The sequence below is a fragment of the Caretta caretta genome, chromosome 1 (assembly GCF_965140235.1).
Source record: "Caretta caretta isolate rCarCar2 chromosome 1, rCarCar1.hap1, whole genome shotgun sequence".
Classification (NCBI taxonomy): Eukaryota; Metazoa; Chordata; order Testudines; family Cheloniidae; genus Caretta; species Caretta caretta.
In genome coordinates, this window is record NC_134206.1 from 229,009,773 (window position 1) to 229,018,098 (window position 8,326).

Here is an 8,326-nt window from a genome sequence, read left to right on the forward strand (position 1 = left end):
TATAGTTACGGGGGGGTGGAGGGGGTGGCTTTATCTGATGTGGCTGTTGCCACTCATTTCAGACGAGTCCTATTCACTTTAATCAGATTTTACAACTGCAGCTCATTTCACCTGAAAAATGAAACCCAGGCGGTATCTGACATCAAGCATAAGAGACTGATTGGTATAAGCAGAAAATGCCAGACTCTGCCTCTGTAAGCCACTTTTAAGTTAACCAGGGTGAATACCATTAAAGGTTAGAGCTTTTTATTAACATTAAATTGTCATGATGGAAACTACTCCACAGACTATGCAAGCACATAAAAATTCCAGGAGAAAAAGATGGCATTGGGCTTTGAATTTGTTGTTTGCATTTTTATTGAAGGATAGTAGGTGACTTTGTTGTTGTTCAAAAGCCATAGAAACACTACACTGGCACTTTGATCATCAGTGTTACTCATTAAGCAGTTACAGCTCAAATTTTTCAATCATTTTTGCCATTTCATCTGTGGGATTTGGAAAGGACTTTCATCTCCCCCAGCCCTATTCGTTCACATAGGAGACAACTAGTTAAGAACAATTGCAATTCTAATGCTATCAGAAGCTGCCTTGGTATAGTAATGTATGGTAAGCGTTGATAAGCTGAGGGGAAACTTAGTGTGGTTCATTCCTTTATGGTTGGTATCTTCCATAAGAAAAACGAGACATGATTTTAATTAAGCACTCTGTTACTACAGTGGCACTAGTATCTATAGGATTCACTGCAAACTTTCAGTTATAAAGGCTGCCAGCTAGAAATCAATTCTAATAATTAAATCTCACCCTATTTCCAAAGGATGATGGGAATTTTCAGAGGCACAAAGGTCAGTCAGTCACCCAACTCCAAATGAAAGGGCCTCACTTCCCCGGGGGGGGGTGGGGACAAAACCAAAACCAACCAACACTATAGAGTTGGCAGAGGTTGAAGGAACCCACCTGGAAACCCAATGCACTTAAGATCCAAGCCCAGGGCAAACATAAGGCAACCATAGGAGTTAGAGAGATAAAAAAGCCTTTGTGATCCATCCTCTTGATATTGCATCATAATATCTGGCATCTCTGCTAGAATTATAACTGGGAACAGCTGCCCAGAGACAGAGGGTGAGCTTCACAAAGAGAATGAGGCACCAAGCTGCCCACTGAGGCACCTAATACCCAAATTTAGATTTCCAAAACCCCCAATCCACTGCAGCTTACTCCTGTATGTTCCTAAATTCTCTCAGCGCATACATTTCTGCCACAAATCCCCATGGCACCTAAATATTTGCCAGAGGACATGCACACAGCCACGTACATCCTGATGCTGCTGAGCATCTTAGCACCTACACGTTTATGGGATTCTCAAACTGTGTGCCCTGTTGTCCCCATCTATTGGGTCTGATCCATCTGGTGTTCTCCGAGCACATCTAACACCACACAAAACATAGCTGAGGAGGAAATGGTGGTGGTGCCCTACCCTTTTTTGCAATACCCAGGGGAGACCGCTACCCACTAGGCAAGTTGAAGATCTGTGTTCAGATCCCAGCTAGGGTTGCCAAGTTTCTAATCGGACAAAACCAAACGCCCTTGCCCTGCCCCTTTCCCACCCTTTCCCTGAGGCCCTGCCCCTTCTCCAAGCCCCTCCCCCAGTCGTACATGACCCCTCCCTCTGTTGCTCACTCTCCTCCACCCTCACTCGCTCATTTTCATGGGGTTGGGGTGCAGGAGAGATGAGGTCTCCAGGCTGGGGCCAAGGGGTTTGGAGTGTGGGAGGGGGTTCTGAGCTGGGGCAGGGGGTTGGGGTGCAGGAGGTGGTGCGGGCTCTGGGAGGGAGTTTGGGTGCAGGAGGGGCTCAGGACTGGGCAGGGGGTTGGGGTGCAGGATGGGGTTTGGGGGTTGTGCACTGCCAGCTCCAGGAGGTGCTGACCTCAGGCAGCTTCCGGGAACCGACAACAATGTCCCTTGGCTCCTAGACACAGGGGTAGCCAGGGGCTCCACGTGCAACCTCTGCCTGCAGGTGCCACCCCCACAGCTCCCATAGCCCCCAGTTCCTGGCCAATGGGAGCTGTGGAGCCCCTTCCCCCCCATGGTCATCCCTATGCCTAGGAGCTGAGGGATGTGTTGGCGCTTCCATGGAGCTGCGCAGAGCCAGGTAGGGAGTCTGCCAGCCCTGTACCAACCAGACTTTTACTGGCCCAGTCAGGGGTGCTGACCAGAGCCACCAGGGTCCCTTTTCGCCTGGGTGTTCCGATCGAAAACTGAATGCCTGGCAACTCTAATCCCTGCTTCAAATCAGGCACACTCATGGGGCTTGAATGCTGGTCTCCCATGTCTGGCATGAGTGCTCTAACCTCTTGGCTATGAAGGCATTTTGCAAGAAATAGCTGACCTGGCTGAGGGACCTAATTAGCCAACCCAGAATTAGGCACCTAAGTCCCTTTGACGGGCAGGGCTTGGTCTCACCCCCCCTCAGGATTGCCTATTGGCAAGCTTAGATGGCTCCCTACTTAGCTTGCTGGCTTCTGTGAATGCCCCTTCTGTCCCACCCCCCTTTTGGTGCCTAACTCTCCTCATGGGGAGCCGGGTACCAAACTCATGGTTGTGGAGTCCACTGGGTGGTAAATTGGACATTGCAATGCTAAGCCTGTCTCCTTTGTGGGTCTAGCTCACATGCTCAGAAGTCTTGTTTCTGTGATAGCCTGTACCCTTATGTTTTACAAGACTATAATAAACTTTGTACAAAGTGTGCCTTGTGACATAGCATTTGAAAGCTCATAATCTGTTGCACATTATTGTCCTGGTAATATATGTGTGGCAACATTGTATTTAAAGTTATAGAATTCTACTTTATAAGACATGTTCCAAATCTGGGGAAATAGCTTCAAACCAATTCCACAGAAACAAAAGGCTAGTCAGCACCTCAGCCAAGTGTCAGGGTAATCCAGTGGGCTGTCTCGCTTGTTAAGTTAGGTATTAGTTTGCATTTTACCTTTTACTTCTTTGTAACCAATTCTAACTTTTATTCCTCCTTACTTGTAATCACTTAAAATCTATCTTTCTGTAGTTAATAAACTCGTTTTATCTAAGTCAGCATATTTAGATTGAAGTGTTTGGGGAACTCCATTTGAGATAAAGTTTTTGCATATCATTTTGTATTAATAAATACATGAATAAATATAGACTTTATATGAGCTTGTGTTGTCCAGGAGGGTACTGGGCAGTACAAGAGACACGTTGCTGGTGTTGCTCTGCAGCATAATTCAAGGGTGACAGGTTGGCCAACTGAAGCTCTCTTGCAGGGTAGCTGGAAGTAATTTACATGCTCGAGGCTGTGTGTGAGCAGGCCAGGAGTGGTTGCTCTCACACTGAAGCAGTGTAAAAGGCACCCCAGGTTGGAGAACTGAGGGACACAACTGCCCAGATTATCCCCTGGGGTTGTTATGTCACACTGCCATAGCCTGAGCATAGGACAGGGAGCTAGGAACTGAGTTAGAATACCAGTACTAACACTGACTTCAGGATGTTGTGCAAGTCACTTAGTGCTGCCTCAGTTTCCCCATCTGTTAAATAAGTTTGGAACATATTTACTTATCTTAGAATTGAGACGCATAACTAGAGGATGGTGGTACATTGCATTTGTTACAGACAAAAAACAAAGTATTACTACATTTTAGATTTTTCCTTGAACTTTTACCTAAAATAAAGTGGGACGAACTAGAAAAGGAAGACAGACTAGAAGTAGCAGCTCAAGGAAAGGGACTAGTTTTGGAGGATATTTTTGTGTTTGTTTTTAAAGTTGTTCTTTCAGACCTCACTTACAGTCATTTCCTATTTTGAAATTGCATCATCGACTGTGTTTGTGCGCACACACACACACACACACACACAACCCCGTACTCAACTGGAAGTATCACTCTTAAGGCAGTGACACTTTCTGAAAACTTTCTGAATGCGACATCATTTCCCAGCCAGGCCAGTTGTTCAGCTCCCATTCTTCAGAAGCCACAGTGGAGAAGAATCACACACACACAAATTTTAATTGCAGGCCTGTCAGGTGAATCTAGGCACCCAGTCTAGATTTACTAGGGAGGCTGCTTGCCTGGGTTTGAATCACCGCTGAGCGACACTTACGACAGCTCTTGCAGAAAGTTGGAATTCGTTTCTGGCTTGCATGAAAGCACTGAAAGTAAGTGATGCATTATCAATGTGAATCTTGTGCTCCAGCACATAAGCTAATATGGTATTCTGGCATGATGGTGCTAAGCCATTTTAAGGCCTTGCAGCAGGAGGGACTGTGTATATCAGTCGATTTTTACTTCAGTAAAATGGAACAGTCAGAGTTTCAATCTTTTCTTAAGCTTGTGGCTAGACAAGAGAACATTTAATGGATTTTTAGCTGATGTTCAGAGCATGTTTCAAAAGGGCTGCTAACAACGTTACAAAAGCAAGTGGGGAGCGAAGACACTTCCTTTCTCTTTGGTTTGCATTTAAGTAAGGGCGGCAATCGTGCTGTTATTTATCCTGGCAATGCTTTGCGCTGGTATCCGCTAGGTGAACCCAAGGTTGCTTAAAGCTTAAAGGTATTGAGGCTTTGCACTGCTCTGAACAGCAGCATCACGTACTGTCCAGTGGACTTTTCAGTCTCAGTTTGGTTTCTGAAAATCCCTTCTTTAAGCACCTGACAGCTGAGCAGAAAGCTGCCTAAGTTAGCCAGGAGTGAGATGCCAAAAGGACAGGAGCTTAAGTGCCTGGTACTCCAGGCCGATGGGCCAGTGACAGGCACCGCCCTCTGCTCAGGACCCTCACCCACAAACCTTCTCCTGCAGTTTGATTTCTGGATTCAAGAACAAATTAAGTCTTCCCTCCCCTGAAACACCTAATGCTTCCATCCTTCTGTCTACCAGAGTCAAGGCTCCTGCAGTGCCATGTTTTGCACCGAAGCCTAACAATGCACAAGTAAAGCATGCAGCGTTGTAGTCATGATGGTCCCAGGCTAGAAAGCTTGCCTCTCACCAAAAGTCTGTGGGCCAATAAAATATATCACCTCTCCCACCTTGTTTCACAAGAGTCAGGCTTTTTGGATTTCTTCCTAATAAGAAGTAACTGCTGTGATTTAATCACCATATGAAATACTGGCCAAGATTTTCAAGCTGTCTTCCAAAGCCTGCATTAGTCTGAATGCTTCATTTCTGGGTTCAGATGACGGTTACACATACAAGTTTATGAGTCATCAGCAGAGTCTGACCCAAGACTTTCAGCAACACAGCACCGACCTTTTCCACAGGTGCTAAAGACATAACCTGCTACCACTGCCAGGAGTTATTTCCCATATGCACTAGCTAGTGGCGGTGGGGTGGGACAAGACATTTTACCCGTGTTACTCACATTTAAAATCTGTCCCATTGTACTCTCCATGATAACCTCATCTGGTGATAGAATGATCACACTTACTATTCCTGCAAAGACAGCTTTGTGGCTGAAATATTATATAGAGGGAATCCTTAAAGCACACTCATTTGTCCCACTTTGGGTTTTAATTTTCTCACTCCACCATTTTTGTTCACGTTGCTGGTCACAGAATGCGCTGAGCCATTGCTTGTTAAATAGGATTTTCCCCCCTCGCCACACACAGACAACTATCATTTGTATTTCAGTCTAACTGCACAAGACAAAAGTATTGTTATCCCTTTTCTGTGGCTAGGAAACTAGGAGCAGAGAGAGTAAGTGACTTGGCCAAGGTCGCACAGGAAATCTGTGGCAGAGCAAATTTTTAACAGCAAAAAGGAGAGATCTTGGTCTATCATCCTGCATTTCAAACTGTAATTACAGAACAAAGGGGTGGCAAATTTGGCCCCATTCTTCTCTCCTGCCAGTCTGAAACTGATACAGCTCTAGTGCCAGTGGGAACACTCCTGATTTATACTGAGCTGAGGAGAATCTGGGCCATTGCATCCAATAACAGAGCTCATTAAGATGACATTCACTTGCTCATTGCTGCTATTACCTTTTGGGGGTTCCCAATCAGTGATCTGATGGAGCTAGCTGACGCTGAGGACTTTCACAAAAAGAGCTTTTGTTTTCCCAGCTTTTGTTTTGTCCCCCAGCAAAAATTTCAATAGCTGTCACCCAGAGGCTTGTGAAAAGATCAGATCCTTTTGATGCATACTGCTGCCAGGAGGATGTACCCTATCTCCTCTCCACCCCCACTGCGCTAAGGGGCAGGAAAACAAATTGCCATCAACTCACAAGGTTGGAGGTCAAGAGGCCTAATTTGGTTTTAGGGGTGGTGAAATGCAACAGGCCAAGGACAGATTATATTAATTAAGCTGGTTTGAAATTTGATTTGCTGTCAGATGGTTTAACTGTGTGCAGCCTAGAAACAGGGCTATGGAAAACCAGAAAGGGATTGATTTTATATATTTTTTCACAAAGCAAAATCAGTCCATTATTGTCAAATTTGACACATTTAAGGCCAAATCCTCCTGCTATGCAGCTTCTGTGAAATCAACAAGGGTGTAACTACGAACACAATTTGGCCCTACTGTAGAAAAAATAGTGACTAGCATTAACTCTCAGAGGTGTTTTTACTCAGAGGCAAAAGGTGTTCAGACCTGGCACATGAGGTCACAATCTGTGAAACCAGTTTGTTTCATAAACTAAGCATAAAGGGTCCTTTTTAAGTTATGGCACTGTGAAGAGAGAAGCAGTTAGTGTGAATGGGGGCTAGGGGAAACGGAAGGAAGAGTTAAGTATTTAAAAAAAATAAGAGAGAAATTCAGTAGGATTTAGATGATAAACCTCCCAGCTCTGAACTGTCCCTGATTTTGGAGTGTTCAGAATCTAGACAACTCCTTCTCACTCTAAAAGGTCACACCAAACCCATGAATCCAAACACACCTGAACCTTGGGGGCTTTGAAATCTGTATTTGGAGCCACATTTGGTGTCTTGGTCCCTTCTCAAGGAGGACTCTCTTAAAAACTGAAATATTGCAGGCCATTAAACAAAGTACCTTTTGTTTCTGTCTTGGGGCAAGTGTCAAGGTGCGTGACACAAATTCACAGTGAACAAGTTGGCATATTTTTATATATATTAGTTGTTTTCTTTTCCTGTGCAGCAAGTATCTTCTTCAAAAAATTGCATCCTCCAAGAAGAAGGCAGGTTTCATGGCTCAGGGACTGCCAAATGGGTAGATGTGGAAGGTTTCTATTTGTACTGGTAAGTGTTAGCAAACATCGATTTCACTGTACACACCCAAATCAACAAAAAATAATCAAAATTTACAGCTAGGCAAAGTAAGGAAAATGCTGCTTGAGAACTTTAATTTAAGGATATTGACTTTGTGATTCAGAAAGTTAAATCTTTATACCCATGAAAATACAACTTGTCAGCATCACATGTCAAAATATACAAAGTCTAGGGTCGTTAAAGAATTATTGTCTGACCTCTCTGTTGGCTAACTCCACCACAATTTCCCACAACTGTAAAAACTGATAAAAATAAAAATATGCTTTTAAAAAAATCAATATCTGTCAATTTATGAAAAAATAAAAAAAGTCAAGTTCTGCCAAGGAGTTACAATGCACCTTTTAGCTTTGTGCTGAAGGGTCACAGCCATCCTAGGTCAGCAGCTAACCAAAGTTGTCTAGTAGAACAAGTTGGAGATCTCAGTCCACTTCTTCACAAGACAAGAGGTACATCACCAGACTCTGATGATAGTGCCTGGGAGTCTCAGCAGGGAGACTGTAACAGAGTGCTGGGAACCAACAGCTGAGCCAGCACTATGGTCACTTAAACACCAATTAATTCCCCCCCAGGGTGGATCTGATGGCACCTAATTAGTGGATTCAAGTGAGCTGGGGGGAGGACTAATGAGCAAATTGGCCCATTAAAAGCAGGAAGTATAAGGTGGCACATGAAGGATGTGCAGGGGAGAGAGGCAGGCTAGCAGAGCCAGCCCCTGGAAGTTCTCTAGGTAGAGAGATCTCGCTCCTCAGTTATTTGCTGAGGAGAAACTGAAACTGTAAATAATTATGGTGTATGGGTCCGTGAGGTAGTAGGAAGAGCAAGTGGAAACAAACTGCACTGGGGTGTTTAACAACTGAAGGTGTCAGAGTCTCTGGACAGAGCAAAAGCAAGGATCAGGACATCGTCTTGTTACAGAGACCATTGCCTGAGTATGCATTGCTATGTCATCATTCTCTCTCACCAGAGTTGGCCTGCCCAGGTCTAGGCTGAGCCATAGTGGGACAGCATTTTGTACTGCCCCTGACCATGCTACTTGCTCTTCAAAGAACGAAGAGGGTTCAGGCTTTAGGGCTGTCAGCGCAA